Raw genomic sequence first — 20447 nt, 5'->3', positions numbered from 1 at the left:
CCTTGTAGATTATTGTAATACAAGTCATCTGAAAAGAAACAAGAACTCTACACACATCTGCGGACTGTTTTTAGGAGGCAGAAAACCCACCCAGTGGCTTTGGCTGATGGCAGGTGTTTTCAGTCAGGTGGAGGTGAAGACTCAATTTCCATCTGAAATTACCTATCGCTACACTTTTGTTCTACTTTGTGTTTTGACCCAAAAGCTGGGAAGAGTGGCTACGTTCTTTCCCAGCATAACAAAACAGTGTTAGGTTCATCTATATTCATATAATATCTATTCATTTGGGACAACACAAAGAGTCTGAGCTCCTATAAAACCACTGAGCACCTCTCTGTTCCACTCATCACATATTCAATCAACAATCTGATTGTATAATGATATGGAACTGTGCGTTGTGTAGTGACTGTGACCTTCAGACCTGCTGAACACAGGTCCTGTCTGTGACCCTAACCCCAGACAGTTTATTGTGCATTAGACTGACATGGAGCTGTGGCTGGTGTTGTTGTTGCTTCATAGTGCAACATTACCAAACCACAGGGACAACTTTTGAAAATGACCAAAAAACAAACTGGGAAAAAGAATGAAAACATTAGAAAAAGAGGAATGACAATAAACGGATTTATGAGATGTAACAAGACACAGCAGGAGGGAAAAACAATGTGGTCTGTCGTTGTGGGTCTTAGTGCTTAGTTTGTTTGTTTTGTGTCAATTCAATGTGTGAATGTGTGATTGTAGAAACACCTCCTGCCTCGGTCCAGGAGGAGACACCTGTACGATGAAGAGGACCAAGACAACTGTCCTTTAGGATGAAGACTAGAGTTAGACTGGACCAGACTGATCTGAGTTCAGCTCAGATAGACTTAGACTGGGATTAGACTAGAGTTAGACTGGACCAGACTGATCTGAGTTCAGCTCAGATAGACTTAGACTGGGATTAGACTAGAGTTAGACTGGACCAGACTGGTCTGAGTTCAGCTCAGATAGATTTAGACTGGGATTAGACTAGAGTTAGACTGGACCAGACTGATCTGAGTTCAGCTCAGATAGACTTAGACTGGGATTAGACTAGAGTTAGACTGGACCAGACTGGTCTGAGTTCAGCTCAGATAGATTTAGACTGGGATTAGACTAGAGTTAGACTGGACCAGACTGGTCTGAGTTCAGCTCAGATAGACTTAGACTGGGATTAGACTAGAGTTAGACTGGACCAGACTGATCTGACTTCAGATCAGATAGACTTAGACTGGGATTAGACTAGAGTTAGACTGGACCAGACTGGTCTGAGTTCAGCTCAGATAGACTTAGACTGGGATTAGACTAGAGTTAGACTGGACCAGACTGGTCTGAGTTCAGCTCAGATAGACTTAGACTGGGATTAGACTAGAGTTAGACTGGACCAGACTGATCTGAGTTCAGCTCAGATAGATTTAGACTGGGATTAGACTAGAGTTAGACTGGACCAGACTGATCTGAGTTCAGCTCAGATAGACTTAGACTGGGATTAGACTAGAGTTAGACTGGACCAGACTGGTCTGAGTTCAGCTCAGATAGACTTAGACTGGGATTAGACTAGAGTTAGACTGGACCAGACTGATCTGAGTTCAGCTCAGATAGACTTAGACTGGGATTAGACTAGAGTTAGACTGGACCAGACTGGTCTGAGTTCAGCTCAGATAGACTTAGACTGGGATTAGACTAGAGTTAGACTGGACCAGACTGATCTGAGTTCAGCTCAGATAGACTTAGACTGGGATTAGACTAGAGTTAGACTGGACCAGACTGATCTGAGTTCAGCTCAGATAGACTTAGACTGGGATTAGACTAGAGTTAGACTGGACCAGACTGGTCTGAGTTCAGCTCAGATAGATTTAGACTGGGATTAGACTAGAGTTAGACTGGACCAGACTGATCTGAGTTCAGCTCAGATAGACTTAGACTGGGATTAGACTAGAGTTAGACTGGACCAGACTGGTCTGAGTTCAGCTCAGATAGACTTAGACTGGGATTAGACTAGAGTTAGACTGGACCAGACTGATCTGAGTTCAGCTCAGATAGACTTAGACTGGGATTAGACTAGAGTTAGACTGGACCAGACTGATCTGAGTTCAGCTCAGATAGACTTAGACTGGGATTAGACTAGAGTTAGACTGGACCAGACTGGTCTGAGTTCAGCTCAGATAGATTTAGACTGGTATTAGACTAGAGTTAGACTGGACCAGACTGATCTGAGTTCAGCTCAGATAGACTTAGACTGGGATTAGACTAGAGTTAGACTGGACCAGACTGGTCTGAGTTCAGCTCAGATAGATTTAGACTGGGATTAGACTAGAGTTAGACTGGACCAGACTGATCTGAGTTCAGCTCAGATAGACTTAGACTGGGATTAGACTAGAGTTAGACTGGACCAGACTGGTCTGAGTTCAGCTCAGATAGACTTAGACTGGGATTAGACTCAGCAGATACACTGTCCTCCTCTCTCCTCCATCATCCTTCTTCATTTATTCATATAGTTGATAGTGTTTATTCTGTAGTTCCATAGATGGTACAGGTTTATAGTATTAGTACTAACAGTTACAGTAGTAGTATATCCACTGGTAGTAATAGTATTTGTAGTAGTTGTATATCTACTGGTAGTACTAGTATTTGTAGTAGTAGTATATCTACTGGTAGTACTAGTATTTGTAGTAGTAGTATATCTACTGGTAGTACTAGTAATTGTAGTAGTAGTATATCTACTGGTAGTACTAGTATTTGTAGTAGTAGTATATCTACTGGTAGTACTAGTATTTGTAGTAGTAGTATATCCACTGGTAGTACTAGTATTTGTAGTAGTATATCTACTGGTAGTACTAGTATTTGTAGTAGTAGTATATCCACTGGTAGTACTAGTATTTGTAGTAGTAGTATATCCACTGGTAGTACTAGTATTTGTAGTAGTAGTATATCCACTGGTAGTACTAGTATTTGTAGTAGTAGTATATCTACTGGTAGTACTAGTATTTGTAGTAGTAGTATATCTACTGGTGGTACTAGTATTTGTAGTCACAGTATATCCACTGGTAGTACTAGTATTTGTAGTAGTAGTATATCCACTGGTAGTAATAGTATTTGTAGTAGTAGTATATCTACTGGTAGTACTAGTATTTGTAGTAGTAGTATATCTACTGGTAGTACTAGTAATTGTAGTAGCAGTATATCTACTGGTAGTACTAGTATTTGTAGTAGTAGTATATCTACTGGTAGTACTAGTATTTGAAGTGTAGTATATCCACTGGTAGTACTAGTATTTGTAGTAGTAGTATATCCACTGGTAGTACTAGTATTTGTAGTAGTAGTATATCCACTGGTAGTACTTGTATTTGTAGTAGTAGTATATCCCCTGTTAATACTAGCATTTGTAGTAGTAGTATATCTACTGGTAGTACTAGTATTTGTAGTTGTAGTATATCTACTGGTAGTACTAGTATTTGTAGTAGTAGTATATCTACTGGTAGTACTAGTATTTGTAGTCGTAGTATATCCACTGGTAGTACTTGTATGTGTAGTAGTAGTACATCCACTGGTAGTACTAGTATTTGTTGTAGTAGTATATCCACTGTTAATACTAGTATTTGTAGTAGTAGTAATAACAGTTATGGGTATTTGTACTAGTTACTGGTCGCTGACACCCCCCACCCCCCACACTTTGTACTTGGAGCTCACAGTCTTTACTTCTTCACTTCTAATGCAGAAAACAGGTTAAAGGACTATTTCTACTTAGTTCTGTTTATTTGGAGGAGAACCTGTCAGAGTCCTCATGTTTCTGTACAGTTCAACACTTCTTCAGGGTACATTCTGTCCAAACCAGTGGACATGGAATCAAACAAACAAACAAACAAACAAACAAAGGGGACATCAGTTTATCAACAGGGGGCGCCACCTTGTGGTCATTGCTAAGTGCTAAATGTGCTAAATAGTGAATATTCAACCTGTTTGTCTTGCAGATTTGCTTTTCATTAATCAGATGATCCTTCTAGTCCCACAGTTGTGAACTCATGTTGACGTCCTCTGATGAGGACACCAGGATCAGTAGTTCCATGATGGGCCCAGCTTCCTGTTTTTATAAACTCTAAAATGCTTGTTTGTTGTCATTTTCCCGTGGCATTTCAGTGACCTCTGGCCAAACAGCTGACGACTGACAGCCCAGCTGTATGAATGGAACAGCAGGACTCTGACGACCATTAGACTGAAGAGACTCACAGCAAACAGAACTAACACAGCAGCAGCAGCAGCAGCAGCAGCAGCACATAAGCCTCTTACAGAAACATAAAACACTGTAATCTGACTGAAGCTGCCTCTGTGGACCTGAACATCTGAGAGGGGATCAAGGAGAGACTCCTGTTGGACCTCCTCCTCCTCCTGTCTGTCCTCCTGTCTGCTCCTCCTCTCTCCTCAACCTCCTGTCTGTCCTCCTCTCTGCTCCTCCTCCTGTCTGTCCTCCTCTCTGTTCCTCCTCCTCTTGTCTGTCTTCCTCTCTGCTCCTCCTGTCTGTCCTCCTCCTTCTCCAGTCTGTCTTCCTCTCTCCTAACCCTGTCTGTCCTCCTCCTCCTGTCTGTCCTCCTGTCTGCTCCTCCTCTCTCCTGTCTGTCCTCCTCTCTGCTCCTCCTGTCTGTCTTCCTCTCTTCTCTCTGCTCCTCCTCCTGTCTGTCCTCCTCTCTGTTCCTCCTCCTCCTGTCTGTCTCCCTCTCTGCTCCTCCTGTCTGTCCTCCTCTCCTCCTCCTCCTATCTGTCCTCCTGTCTGTCTTCCTCTCTCCTCCTCCTCCTGTCTGTCTTCCTCTCTCCTCCTCTCTGCTCCTCCTCCTGTCTGTCCTCCTCTCCTCCTCCTGTCTGTCCTCCTCCTCCTCCAGTCTGTCTTCCTCTCTCCTACCCCTGTCTGTCCTCCTCTCTGCTCCTCCTGTCTGTCCTCCTCTCCTCCTCCTCCTATCTGTCCTCCTGTCTGTCTTCCTCTCTCCTCCTCCTCCTGTCTGTCTTCCTCTCTCCTCCTCTCTGCTCCTCCTCCTGTCTGTCCTCCTCTCTCCTCCTCCCTCCTCCTCCTGTCTGTCCTCCTCTCCTCCTCTCTCCTCCTCCTGTCTGTCCTCCTCTCTCCTCCCGTCTGTCCTCTCTTCCTCCTCCTCCTGTCTGTCCTCCTCTCCTCCTATCTGTCCTCCTGTCTGTCTTCCTCTCTCCTCCTCCTCCTGTCTGTCTTCCTCTCTCCTCCTCTCTGCTCCTCCTCCTGTCTGTCCTCCTCCCCCTCCTCCTCCTGTCTGTCCTCCTCTCTCCTCCCCCTCCTCCTCCTGTCTGTTCTCTCCTCCTCCTCCCCCTCCTCCTCCCTCCTCCTCCTGGTCTGTCCTCTGGTCCCTGACAGACCAGGGACCAGAGGACAGACCACAGGACAGACCCAGGACCACAGGACAGACCAGGGACCAGAGGACAGACCACAGGACAGACCAGGGACTAGAGGACAGACCAGAGGACAGACCAGAGGACAGACCAGGGACCAGAGGACAGACCACAGGACAGACCAGGGACTAGAGGACAGACCAGAGGACAGACCAGAGGACAGACCAGGGACCAGAGGACAGACCAGGGACCAGAGGACAGACCAGAGGACAGACCAGGGACTAGAGGACAGACCCGGGACCACAGGACAGACCAGAGGACAGACCAGAGACCAGAGGACAGACCACAGGACAGACCAGGGACTAGAGGACAGACCAGAGGACAGACCAGAGGACAGACCCAGGACCAGAGGACAGACCAGAGGACAGACCAGAGGACAGACCAGGGACTAGAGGACAGACCACAGGACAGACCCAGGACCACAGGACAGACCACAGGACAGACCAGGGACTAGAGGACAGACCAGAGGACAGACCAGAGGACAGACCAGGGACCAGAGGACAGACCAGAGGACAGACCACAGGACAGACCAGGGACCAGAGGACAGACCAGGGACCAGAGGACAGACCACAGGACAGACCAGGGACTAGAGGACAGACCAGAGGACAGACCAGAGGACAGACCAGGGACCAGAGGACAGACCAGGGACCAGAGGACAGACCAGAGGACAGACCAGGGACTAGAGGACAGACCCGGGACCACAGGACAGACCAGAGGACAGACCAGAGACCAGAGGACAGACCACAGGACAGACCAGGGACTAGAGGACAGACCAGAGGACAGACCAGAGGACAGACCCAGGACCAGAGGACAGACCAGAGGACAGACCAGAGGACAGACCAGGGACTAGAGGACAGACCACAGGACAGACCCAGGACCACAGGACAGACCACAGGACAGACCAGGGACTAGAGGACAGACCAGAGGACAGACCAGAGGACAGACCAGGGACCAGAGGACAGACCAGAGGACAGACCACAGGACAGACCAGGGACCAGAGGACAGACCACAGGACAGACCAGGGACTAGAGGACAGACCAGGGACCAGAGGACAGACCACAGGACAGACCAGGGACTAGAGGACAGACCAGAGGACAGACCAGAGGACAGACCAGGGACCAGAGGACAGACCACAGGACAGACCAGGGACCAGAGGACAGACCAGAGGACAGACCAGGGACTAGAGGACAGACCCGGGACCACAGGACAGACCAGAGGACAGACCAGAGACCAGAGGACAGACCACAGGACAGACCAGGGACTAGAGGACAGACCAGAGGACAGACCAGAGGACAGACCCAGGACCAGAGGACAGACCAGAGGACAGACCAGGGACTAGAGGACAGACCAGAGGACAGACCAGAGGACAGACCCGGGACCACAGGACAGACCGGAGGACAGACCACAGGACAGACCAGGGACTAGAGGACAGACCAGAGGACAGACCAGGGACCAGAGGACAGACCAGAGGACAGACCAGAGGACAGACCAGGGACTAGAGGACAGACCAGAGGACAGACCCGGGACCACAGGACAGACCAGAGGACAGACCACAGGACAGACCAGGGACCAGAGGACAGACCAGAGGACAGACCCGGGACCACAGGACAGACCAGAGGACAGACCACAGGACAGACCAGGGACTAGAGGACAGACCAGAGGACAGACCACAGGACAGACCAGGGACTAGAGGACAGACCAGAGGACAGACCACAGGACAGACCCGGGACCACAGGACAGACCAGAGGACAGACCAGGGACCAGAGGACAGACCAGACTAGGACAGAGCTGGTCCAACACTGGGACAGCCATGCCAGGCTTCGGAAATAGATGAGACAGACCTGACCCAGGTGGACCTGATCCACATGAGTCCATGATAAAAAGTTGGGATGTTGTTTAAAAGACATAAAAAAAAAAAAGAGAAATAAAATACTGACAAATGCCATGAACTCATATCTAATTGACAATAGAACATAAAAAACACATCTGTCCCATTTTACATCATTAAAGTATTATTCAAATATTTTTAAGTCAAACGTTCATCAAATACAGCGTCCAACAAACATTTTTGGTTTAACTGCCGTAGTTTAGCTCCTTATTAAGAGAAAGAATAAATCAACACATCGTGTACTTTTCAAGGATGTGATTTTAAAATGTTGACTTCATTCATCCTGGTTCTGTCACACCTGTCCAAATACTGCCTTCTATAGGTCCATCCTGTTTTAGTGTCACATTTATAACAGGGGGGTTAAAAACAATGTCAAAAAGACTAAAACAGAAAGCTTGATGAGTCGTCCCATGTGACCCAAGGGTTAAGGTTAGTTAGTTAGTTAATTAGTTAGCTAATTAACCCTAACCTGCTTTTACATGTGTGATTAAACAAACTCTGTTGGACACTAAACTAGTTTTTGTCCATTTTTGTGTCCCCAAATGATGACACCTACATTTGAACACATTTAATTTGATGAGCATCAACCTGAAGACCATTCATAAATTAAGTCTGAAGTCCGTCGACAGGTTGTAATAATTAGGTTTAATTAACCCTTTGTGTGGTGACATAGACACAGCATTTCTATTTCCAGGTTATTTGGACATTCTACTGTTGCACTTCATTTAAAAAGCCCTTTAATGTTGTTTCAATGCACCTGGACATTGATGTCCCCAAACAGGATGTGGACATGTTATATCTGAATAAATAAAAACTTTGTTCCTTTTTAAAATCTTTTCAGGCATGTTTTCATATGTGCTGTGATTCAGGAGCATTAAAGCGATACTTCAAATGTCTAAACCGAGCTAAAACTCATCTGATCTTATCACTTTCAACTGTCCCAGTGCTGTGTCCACACTAAGGTTATTATTGTTGACGAAAACTAACAAAATGATAAAAACTAGAATTGAAAATACATTTTCGTTAACTGAAATAAATAAAAACTAATATTAAAAGAAGAAGAAAAAAAAAAACATAACTAAGTGAAACTGTATTGTGTGCTTACAAAACTAACTAAAAAATGAAAATTATAGATAAAATTCCCTTCGTTTTCATCTTTGTCAACATCAGATTGATACAAAATTGATTTATTTGGCTCTAGCAATTTTAGCTGCCAGCACCATATGATATTTAAGGGTCCATCACTTGTGTTCACTTGTGGTTTCCAGTCGTCTTCTGGTCCCCACTCTACCTGGAAACATGGAGACTAAAGTTGGAAGAAAGCAGCAGAGTCCTGTCTGGGATTTACTTGAATACGACGACAGAGAAGAAGAGAAAAGAGACGACTAAACTAAAATTAATACTAAAACTAAACTAAAACTGAGCATTTAGAAAAAAATGAAAACTAATAAAAACTATCAAACCCGCTCTAAAACACGAATTAAAACTAACTGAATTAGAGAAAAAAAAAGTCTAAACTAAATAAAACCAAACTATAATGAAAAATCCAAAACTATTAGAACCTTGGTCCACAGTGACGTCACAGAAGTGTCCTGACGCACACAGTCAAATGTGGACATTCTCCTGAGGGACACACTGAAAGGGCTGAGTCCAGGTCCCAGTCCCGGTCCCAGTCCAGGTCCCAGTCCCGGTCCCAGTCCGGTCCGGTCCTGGTCCTTTTCTCGTGTCTCGTGTCATGAACACATTTGTGCATCTACGCCACATTTCCTTCACACGCGCTCCACTCAATCTGTCACAGTAACGTCACCCTTCCCTCCACTGTAAACATCGTGTTCCTCCGCCGTCGTCACACAAAGTAGGCCCGCTGGGACTCACAGCTATAATCACCGCCCCTTTAATACATGTAATTAAAATACAGCCGAGACCAATTGATCATATCAAATTAGTAATTATTACTTTAAAATATCAGTCCGTGAAGCGACGCATCTTAGAGCCACGTGCCAAAGTCCAGACTAAATGTCAGATATGTGCTCGAACTTCATCCTCCTGTGAGAGGTGTACTAGATATGGAACCATTCAGCGGATTTACACAGATTATACACGTGTGTGTGAAGAGTTGAACGGCTGTAAATGTCCAAAATATGGATGACCAATAATCTGCTACTTTCGGCGTCTCATCACATTTAACAACTACATTTCTAAGTAGATACCGGAGACAGTGAAAGTGTCCTCCACGCACACCGAGCGGAAGGATATTTACTCTTAACACATGATGTCGCCATCCGCCCGTCCTACTTCACAGTTTACCTTCCACCGACTCCGTGGTGACGACGTGATTGGCTGAAGTCACGCAGACAGTCCACGCCTATTGGCCGCGCGCCTGTCAGTCACCAGCCGATGCCGCTCAGGACAGATTAGGTTCCATTTGCAGTAACTAAGTATTTATTTACCCTGTGGCTGGAGTCGGAGGGGCTGGAAGTGAAGCCGCCGCCGTTCGGCGTCTGTCCGTGTGCGTGTGACCGTCCGAGCCGTGGAACAGTGTGGAAGTGTCACCGGTGGACGTGCGCGTTCATGAACAGATGTGGACCCACTGGTAGGTAAGTCACTGCTCCGGTGTGTGTGTGTGTGTGTGTGTGTGTGTGTCCGCGGTCACAAATGTTAGTGGGTTAGAGGTGTGTGTGTTGGTTTAGGGGAACTCTGAGGTCCGGTCCTCCTGTGGTTCGGATGCCGGAGACCCTCCGTGGACTCCGTGGACTTTACTAAGTTCCACGGCTGTCTCAGTCATCTGCGTCTTTTGTCTGTTTGCGCTTTTTCATTCCCGAGGGTTTTCTGTAAATAGGTCCAGCTGTACAGGTACACCCGTCCAATTAGGACAGGTGTCCTCCGGGTTTGGACAGGTGTCCTCTGGGTTTGGACAGGTGTCCTCTGGGTTTGGACAGGTGTCCTCTGGGTTTGGACAGGTGTCCTCTGGGTTAAGACAGGTGTCCTCTGGGTTTGGACGGGTGTCCTCCGGGTTTGGACGGGTGTCCTCTGGGTTAAGACAGGTGTCCTCTGGGTTAAGACAGGTGTCCTCTGGGTTTGGACGGGTGTCCTCCGGGTTTGGACGGGTGTCCTCCGGGTTTGGACAGGTGTCCTCCGGGTTTGGACGGGTGTCCTCCGGGTTTGGACGGGTGTCCTCCGGGTTTGGACGGGTGTCCTCCGGGTTTGGACGGGTGTCCTCCGGGTTTGGACGGGTGTCCTCCGGGTTTGGACGGGTGTCCTCCGGTTTGGACGGGTGTCCTCCGGTTTGGACAGGTGTCCTCCGGTTTGGACAGGTGTCCTCTGGGTTTGGACAGGTGTCCTCTGGGTTTGGACAGGTGTCCTCTGGGTTTGGACAGGTGTCTTCACTTCAGTGTCTTGCATCTGAGGCTGACTCAGTCCAGTTGCTGGTCACCTGTGTTGGATGCACTGGTTCGCTCACAGGTTTACTGGTGTCTGCTGAAGGAAAACTCAGTTATTGGTCCAATGGTATTATTTGTCCAGAACCCCCCCCCCCCCCCCCCCCCCCCCCCCGAGACCTGTCCGTGTCCTTTAAACTGTGGGGGCTGTGGAGCAGTGGTGTCTTTCATCAGCCCATCTCCACATTCGTGCCCTCATTACTGTGTGTAATTGCTTTCCTCCCAGGAGGAGAGTGTGCCATCCAACCTCTAATGTCCTCCTCCAACCTGGAGTCAGTAATGATGGCATCAGTAAACCCAGTCCAAGCAGATGTGTCCACTGTGACTGTGAAACATCTGCTCGGTCAGTGGTTGGAGTTCTTTTGGTGTGTGATGTGTGGACACAGAGGGTGAAGACCATGGGCATGTGTGTGTGGAGGACAGTCTCCTGTCAGACACCAGGAGATGACATCTGCTCCATCCAGAGCAGTGGATGGAACCATATGAAAATTCCATATAATGGTTATTGTGACCAAAATTATCACAGTTCTCATTATTATCACGGTATTGTTGAAATTGTGCTCAAAACGTTCAAAAAGTACTAATACACACACTGAAATAATTTAACCAAGTTGTATTTTGAAAAACAAAACAAAACAAAACAAACAAACAAAAAAAAACAAGTACAATAATTGGTACAATGTACTTTCTGTTGCAGAAACATTCAAATGTTAACCCTTAGTGATCTGAGCCTATTTTGTCCATTTGTCAGTCCTTTTGATTTTGCCGTTATATACTATATAAACAAATGTTTACTATAGCCATGTTTGGTATCTTTTTTTTTTCAGCACACTATCTATATCATCTGTCTATTATTTTTTCACTTTAACCTACAATAAAAACATAAAAGGACAGAAAACACACACACAAAAAAAATTTAAAATCCGATTTGAAAAATGTATATAATTTATTGCATAAATAACACACAGATGCTTAACGAACCTTTTCAAAGACTTTAAAAGTGAATATTGGTTCCAAATATTAGGTATATACAATTAAAATTGTAATAAATTAAAACCATACTCAAATGTTTGACATGAAAGCAGATCTTTACATAGGCGTTTTCTCCAGAAAAGTGCGGTAATCAAACACAGTTATCATGATAATTAGAATTTAATACTAACCGTTGGCAATTTTATCGTGGTTTATTGTTATACTGGTAATCGTTACATCCCTAATCCAGAGCAGTGGATGAAGGAACCACCGCTGCTGCTGCTGCGTTTACATCTGCGAACACAGAAGTACAAAACAACCACTACTGGGTCTGTGGACTTCACCTGAGGTTTCAGGCATTTGGACTTTTCCTGACCACCGTTCCTTTTGCTTCCTATTGAACACAAATATAAACACTGATTACAGTTTAGACTAATGACAGTGGAAGTGGAAGGAGTGATAGCACAGAGAAAAGACCATCCTTTAGTCCAGGGGGGTCAGACTCCTGCTAGTCCAGGTTCCACATTCAGGCTAATATGGTATAAAGTGGGTCGGACCAGTACAATAAGAACACAATGAACTATACATAATGACAACTTTTCTTCCTTGTTTTAGTTCAGTAAAAACATTAAATAATGAAAATGCTTCCATTTACAAACCTTTACAAAAAAAGTGAATAACCTCAAAAAAAATGAAATTTTGGAAGAAAAGCAACTGCAATTTTAACAATATTCTGCCTCAACTTATCATTTATACATGTTACAATGTTACACAAACATGTGGTAACAGACAGAATATTGTTAATGTTGGAGTTTGGAACTAAAATAAGAACAACTTCTACAATATTACACCACAGCTTATTGTGAACCCAACGTACAGATCCAGTGGATCTACAAATGCACTGAACGTTTAATAACAGACGGAATACTGGTCCAATTACACAGAATGTTCTTCAGACAGTTCAGGTTATTTACATTTGTTCAGGTTATTCACATTTTATTGTCATAGGATAATTCGTAAATGTAAATATTTTCGTAATGTAGTTTTATTTCTTTCACATTAAATCAAGAAGAAAATGTGTAGTTGTCAATTATTTCTAGGTGATGATGATGCAACTGTTTTACTAGATCCTATTGGTCTGTATGTGGAACCGGAACTAAAACTAGTTCAACCCTTCACTGTTCATACCTGCAGTGGAATTTTGCATTTCACAAATTTATTCCATGGGCCGGATTGGACCCTTTGGCGGGCCGGTTTTGGCCCCTGGGCCGCATGTTTGACACCTGCGCCTTAGTCAGTCCACTGTTGGACAATTAACACAAATGTAACAGATGAAAACATCACAGATGTAAAAAGGCAAAAAACAATCTGAAAGAAAGAAAGAAAACAAATGATGTAACACGATGAAAATCATAAAAGACGTTCTACGATAACACTTCTGAAGTCTGTAGATTTGTGGATTAGTGCTCATTTTGTTAATTTGCTTATTTTGATTTAATATTTAATGCCAACATGTGCAAAATGTGACAGATGGAAATGGCATTTAAATTTGTAATGAGATGAAAATGACATAAAAGACAAAGCAATTCCCAAATTTTAAAGTGGTTTGCCTATGACCCAGAATTCTTACCCAGTAAATATAACTTGAGGTTCAAAGGTTGGTCTGCAAATGGTCTTACAACGTATTCTACACTCCTAAGAAAAGGTGCAATGTTAACCTTCCAGAACCTTAAGGACAATTATAATCTACAAAATTAGGACCATTTTAGGTATCTACAAATCAGAGACTTTATTAGAAAAAAAAAAAATGTAAGGATCAAACGACGATTGGAGATGAAATCTTGGATATTTTCCAAAAAGCTTATAACGATTGTACCTACCAAAAGATAATTTCTAGACTATACCGAGCTCTCCAGAATATAAAGGGAGACCATACTCTGGACATTAAAACGAGATGGGAGTCAGAGGGTAACCCCACGATAACAGAGGATGAATGGGACAGAATCTGCAGACAACAACGGACAACAACTAGCTCCCCCTCCAGCTGGAAGAACTTGACTCGATTCTTTTGTACCCCAGCACAGAAAGCTAAGTACTCTGACCAGTCTGCATGTTGGAGGTCCTGTGGAAGTACGGTGGCAAACCACTTCCATATCTTCTGGGATTGTCCCTCGGTGACTCCATTTTGGAGATGTGTCCATGGCCTCTTGGAGGCAGTTCTTCAGTTTAAAATTTGTTTTGACTTTAAAACCAAGTATCTCAATGATTTAGATCACAGGTGTCAAACATGCGGCCCGGGGGCCAAAACCGGCCCGCCGAAGGTTCCAATCTGGCCCGCGAGATGAATTTACAAAGTGTGAAATGCAAAAATTGCTCTGAAGATGTTAACAGTCAAGGGCATCAAACTCAAAAATAACAGCATTATAACCTAGAAATAATGACTCCAAATTTTCTTCTTGGTTTAATGTGAAAAAAATAATATAACATTATGCCTCTAAATAATGGCAACACCAATTTTTTCTCTTTGACTTATTGCAAAGAACATTAAATTCTGATATCCTTTAACAATAAAATGTCAATAACCTGAACAAATATGAACAACCTGGAATGTCTAAAGAAAAATAAGTGCAATTTTAACAATATTCTGCCTGTTTTGTGTCTTGGTAGATCTGATCTGTAATGCACATGTATTAATCATTAGTTGAGGCATAATATTGATAAAATTGTACTTGTTTTTCTTCAGAAATTTCAGTTTTTTCCATTTATTCCCATCTTTTTTGTTTTGGATAGAAATAGTTTCATCATGTAATGTTAGTTTTTGCACTAAAAAATCTGGAGTTGTCATTATTTCTAGGCTATTCTGCTATTATTTTACGGGTCCGGCCCACTGGAGATCAAACTGGGCTGAATGTGGCCCCTGAAAGAAAATGAGTTTGACATCCCTGATTTAGAAGAACTCAAGTGTACTAAGAGTGATAAATGTTTACTGAGATTACTCTTATTATAAATGAGTGGACTGATGTAGTGTACAATATATATGTTATGGAAAGAATCACATTTAATTTAAGATGTAAAACTGATATTTTTACTGAAAATTGGTCAAAGTGGCTCACTGATATTGTAACTGTGAGATGGGACTTTGTATAATTTCAATGGACCCTCAAACTTTACTATAAAGGAAAACAATATGGGTAAATGAGTATATTGATGCATGAGTGTGATGTTTGTATGTGTGGACTAGATGCTGCTCTAATGTTGGACTCTCCCCCCGTTGTATGTTAGTTTTTGAATGTTTGTTTTAAGTTGTTTTGTTCATGTAAGTATTTGTGGTATGGTTTTCTCAAAAACAAACTAAAAAGGAAAAAAAAAAAAGGAAAAAAGACAAAGCAATTCAGAAAGAAATGGGAAATGAAAGTGCTACAGGAGGTCAGAGAAAAGGCACAGAATAAATGAAAGAGTCAACATGTTCATGATTATTTGAACAGTTTTAGTTTCAGACACTGAGGCCCTGTTTACACCACAACGCTCTGAAGTGGAAACGACCTAATATTTGATCTGATGTGCCTGTAGTTTAGACCCGAGGGTGTTTTTAGGGGCTGAAAACAGTGAACAGTGAAACCCCCCCCTTCTAAAAACGCTCCACTGGCATCTTCGTCTAAAGGGTTGAAAACGCAAAACTGTTGTTTTCTCATCTCGTACAGTTTCCATCACAGGCAGGAGCCAGTACAGGAAAACAACAACATGTCCCATTATTTATTTAAATCTAACGTGGTGTTAAGTAGGGGTGTTAGAAAATATCGGTTCTGCAATATATCACGATATTTCATTTCACAATACTGTATCAATATTAAAAAGTACTGTATCAATAAGTTTAGGTATTTATTCAAATGCGGAGGTTCGTTTTTGTTTTTCTCTCTTGTTTATATCTTATTTATTATTATTTAACACTGTTTTATTAAAATAATGGTTCTTTGAATCATCCTAAAAGCACTTTTTACTGTCTGAGAGGCAGATGTTTGTTCCTTTGTTGGGACTGAACTAAAATACTGTTCTGATGTTAGTTGTGAACTAATAGAATATGAACATTTGAACAGGATCTTTAACTGTAATGTCTGTAAAACACAATTTCAGTTTGAACACAGGAACATTTTGTGATATGGCGTTAGATCCTGTGGGGATCAAATAAAAATGTGTTTAGTATTTGTGCATATTTCTGGTGTAATTCAATTCCTCAAGGAAATAATCATTTTTAAAAAATAAACAAACAAAAAATTGCTTTTTTAACAGTATGATGATATATCGTATTGTGATCCTAACATTGTGATTTGTATCGTATCGCCAGATTCTTGTTGATACACAGCCCTAGTGTTAAGCAGTAACTCCACCTGCTCGTCTGTCCACACAAAACTGTCAGTTTTTGTGCTTTGCTTCGCCATGTTCTGTTTCCTGTTTTGTGTTTGTATTTGGCGCCAGGAGAGAACAGGAAGAGAAGTAGAACGGTTCTGTGCAGGCGCTCAGTCTGGGTGGAGCTGATGCCACTTGGTGTTCACACTACATCCATAAATAGGACAGTTCACACACTTTTATGTGTCTGTCTGCATGCAGATCTTTCCCCAAAACACACGTCTAAATGCGGAATAAAAAGTGAGAACCCAACACCACTTTTGGGTTTCCTGTTCAGATGGTCACCATCTAAATGTAGCCTCAGAATGTCCTCCAGTTGGTTCTCTTTACATTCATGTACATGTACAAGCCATTACTTTGCCTGTTCCTTCAGTCAATAAGTTAAATTAGAGTTTGTTTGTTGTTGTTTTTTTAAACACAAATCTGTTAACTTCCACCTCAGGTCCAGATCCAGCGGTTCCACATGGACCCATGTCCTGTTCAATAGGGGTGTGTATTGGCAAGAATTTGGCAATACGATATAAATCACAATACTAGGCTCACGATACAATATATCGCAATGTATCACGGTACATTTAACAAGGTGATATTTTTTGTTTTGTTTATTTTTTTAAAAGATTATTTCCTGGAAAAACTTACAGTTCAGCATTTGGATAAATAAAGTTTTACTTTACTTTACTTTTTACTTTACTTTAAATAAAGCTTTACTAGTACAAAAAAATCAGAAATAAATAAATAAGGTTTTACAGACATTACAGTTTAAGATCCTCCTTAAATGTTCGTATTCTATTGTGAAAAGAATACATGGTGTTCAGTCCCTGAATCATCCAACATCAGAACATTATTATTGTGCATTCCCAATTAAAAAAACAAACAAACAATTACCTCTTTCAGACAGTAAAAAGTGCTTTTAGGATGCTTGAAATAACTGTTATCAATTTAAAAAAACACTATATTTATGACCTGTAATATCACAATAGTACTTTTGTTGTAAACAAACAACAAAACAAAATACCCAAGTGAATATAGAAATAAAAGAGCTGGAAAAACAAAAACACTAAAATAAATCACCGCCATGTCTGCGTTTGAATAAATACCTAAAAATATGGATACAGTACTTTTTAATATCGATACAGTATTGCGAAGTGAAATATCAAGATATATTGCGATACCGATATTTTCTAACACCCCTACTGTCCAATAGTGTCTGTGTTCAAACTCAATAACTGAAGTGTTTAATACATGTATGAATAGGTCTGAGCCAGTACTGTCACATGACACATGGTACAACTGACACAAAAAAACATTTGGGGTAAAAATGCTTAAATTACTGCTGTTCGACACGGGGACTGAAAATGAACCTCATTTTATTGACTTTATTCAAATGTATAAAACATGCTGTTCTCATCATAAATGGATCAGAAATGAAACATAAGGCTTTAGCTCTGATGGAAAAACTACAACTGGGATCAATGTTGGATCAAAATGAGGAAATAATCAGTTTGGATGAACACAAATCTGTAGGGACACGGGGACAGGTAGGAACTGGGACAGGGGGACAGGAGGGAACTGGGACAGGGGGACAGGAGGGAACTGGGACAGGGGGACAGGAGGGAACTGGGACAGGGGGACAGGAGGGAACTGGGACAGGGTGACAGGTGGGAACTGGGACAGGGGGACAGGGGGACAGGAGGGAACTGGGACAGGGGGACAGGGGGACAGGAGGGAACTGGGACAGGGGGACAGGTGGGAACTGGGACAGGGGGACAGGTGGGAACTGGGACAGGGGGACAGGAGGGAACTGGGACAGGGGGACAGGAGGGAACTGGGACAGGAGGGAACTGGGACAGGAGGGAACTGGGACAGGGGGACAGGAGGGAACTGGGACAGGGGGACAGGTGGGAACTGGGACAGGAGGGAACTGGGACAGGGGGACAGGAGGGAACTGGGACAGGGGGACAGGTAGGAACTGGGACAGGGGGACAGGAGGGAACTGGGACAGGCGGGAACTGGGACAGGGGGACAGGTGGGAACTGGGACAGGAGGGAACTGGGACAGGGGGACAGGAGGGAACTGGGACAGGGGGACAGGTAGGAACTGGGACAGGGGGACAGGAGGGAACTGGGACAGGCGGGAACTGGGACAGGGGGACAGGTGGGAACTGGGACAGGTGGGAACTGGGACAGGGGGACAGGTAGGAACTGGGACAGGGGGACAGGTAGGAACTGGGACAGGGGGACAGGAGGGAACTGGGACAGAGGGACAGGGGGACAGGTGGGAACTGGGACAGGGGGACAGGTGGGAACTGGGACAGGAGGGAACTGGGACAGAGGGACAGGGGGACAGGTAGGAACTGGGACAGGGGGACATGAGTTTGGACCTTTGTTCAGTATCACAATAAAAGACTGACTGGAACTAAAACACTACAAATATGATCCTAAACTTTTATCGAACAGACATATTACAACTGAAGTGATAAATACAGATAATAGAAGAGAATATTAGACTAACAGTTGGATTGAACAGAACCTTTGAATATTCATGTACTGTTGAAGAATTAGTTCAACAGATTCACAAACTGAAAATATCACTGATACAAGAACAAATACTATTATTAAAGTTAATAGTGCATTTACATATATGAGTCCTTTTTAGGTTTAATTTTATATTGATAATATATATATATATTTTTTTTACAAGTGATACTGATATTTGTAAACAGTTCCATAAAATAGAGCTCGTCAGCTAAAAAATTAGCCCATTTGAAAAATGATAGGCGAAACTTAATTTTTTGACACTGTTTTTTTTTTTAACTTCATTAACCCTTTAAAACCTGACGTATCGTTGCTGACACACCCAGTGCATATGTAGTTTGGAGGCCTGTAACCTTTTCATTGTTTGTGCAATGGTCTCTGAAACCTGAGACATTACAGACTTTATAGTTTTTTTTGGGTCATTACAATAATTTCACTCACGCCTGTACTAGACGCTAGAAAAGTCATTTTAGCAGAATTATAACATTCAGTAAATTATAAATGATTGCTAGATTTTGGAAAGATCTGGAAAAAAGTGCTATGGAAAAATGGGCGAATGGATTCACTCACAGCATATTTTCCAACCTTTTTATAGCTGAAATAAGAAAAAGGCAGATCATTTTAGGGTTAGGGTTTAAAAGGATAAAAAGTATGAACTGCCACTCCCTTTGCAACTATTCAGTCACACAAACAAAGTCCTATATTGGACAAACGAAAGTGGACTTGGACTGAAAAGGGCTGAATCTTCAGATGTTGTGGACTCAGACACAGTAACGGGCTTTTGTATCCATGACAACCATGACTGATGCTGATGCTGCTCTCATCAGCAGAGTGGAGCTTTGGACCAACACTTAGCTTTTCTACTTTTCTAGTACACATTCAGCTGTAGATGCTGTGGTTGGACTGAACTGAAAGGGTTTGGGGTGGGTTTCCTGGGGCTCTGTTGACCCCCCTCCCTCTTTGCTTCTGTTCATGCGAGGATGTGGAGTCCCTCCTGTTGAGCTCCAGACATCACCTCGTCTGAAGATTGAACTTTCCAAGTGTAGGCTTGGTTCATAGTTCAGTTTTAGATTTTTATGTAGTTATTTGATTTCATGTGCACCATAATGGATTAGTGAAAAGTCGAGACAAGTCCTCCATTTCCTGAGGGACTTTCCTAATCTAGTCTAGTCTAGTCTAATCTAATCTAATCTAATCTAATCTAATCTAGTCTAGTCTAGTCTAGTCTAATCTAATCTAATCTAGTGTAATCTAATCTAATCTAGTCTAATGTAACCTAGTCTAATCTAATTGAATATAATTTTATCAAATCTAATCTAATCTAATCTAATCTAATATAAACCAGTCTAGTCTAATGTAATCTAATTTAGTCTAATCTAATCTAGTCTAATAATAATCAAATGTAATCTAATCTAAACCAGTCTAATCTAATATAATCTAGTCTAATGTAATATAGTCTAATGTAATCTAGGCAAATCTAATCTAAACTAATCTAATCTAATACTTTAAATATAGTTGATTCATTTGTAGTCCAATGGCCTTAAGGTCCGATGGACTATTGGTATCACTTGTCTGTCTGTCCATAAGCAATTTTTCAAAGAACGTCTTCTCCAAAACTATTAACCAGAATCAATAGAAATTCATAGCAGAAGTTCCTTGGGGGTAAGGTCTATTACGTTTGTTCAAAGACCTGAGAAATATTGATTTTCAAATTTTTTATGAATTTTTGAAATTTTAAAAATGTAGTAAAAGTAGTCGGTCAGGTCATAGTGGAGCTTGTTGGACCATTTT

The 20447-nt window shown here is 42.6% G+C and overlaps 1 protein-coding gene across 1 annotated transcript in view; it reads left to right on the top strand.

Moving 5' to 3' along the window:
- The first annotated feature begins 9789 nt into the window (after nucleotides 1-9789).
- Nucleotides 9790-20447, top strand: part of LOC115435386 (myocyte-specific enhancer factor 2D-like) — a 140878-nt gene continuing 130220 nt past the window's right edge. The window contains exon 1 of the mRNA XM_030157764.1: nucleotides 9790-9906. The gene's annotated coding sequence lies outside the window, so the exon portion shown is untranslated. The remainder of the gene's footprint in view (nucleotides 9907-20447) is intronic.

The sequence above is a fragment of the Sphaeramia orbicularis genome, chromosome 16 (genome assembly GCF_902148855.1).
Source record: "Sphaeramia orbicularis chromosome 16, fSphaOr1.1, whole genome shotgun sequence".
Classification (NCBI taxonomy): domain Eukaryota; kingdom Metazoa; phylum Chordata; class Actinopteri; order Kurtiformes; family Apogonidae; genus Sphaeramia; species Sphaeramia orbicularis.
The sequence above is the reverse complement of the archived record's forward strand: the minus strand, read 5'-3'. Positions and strand labels throughout refer to the sequence as shown.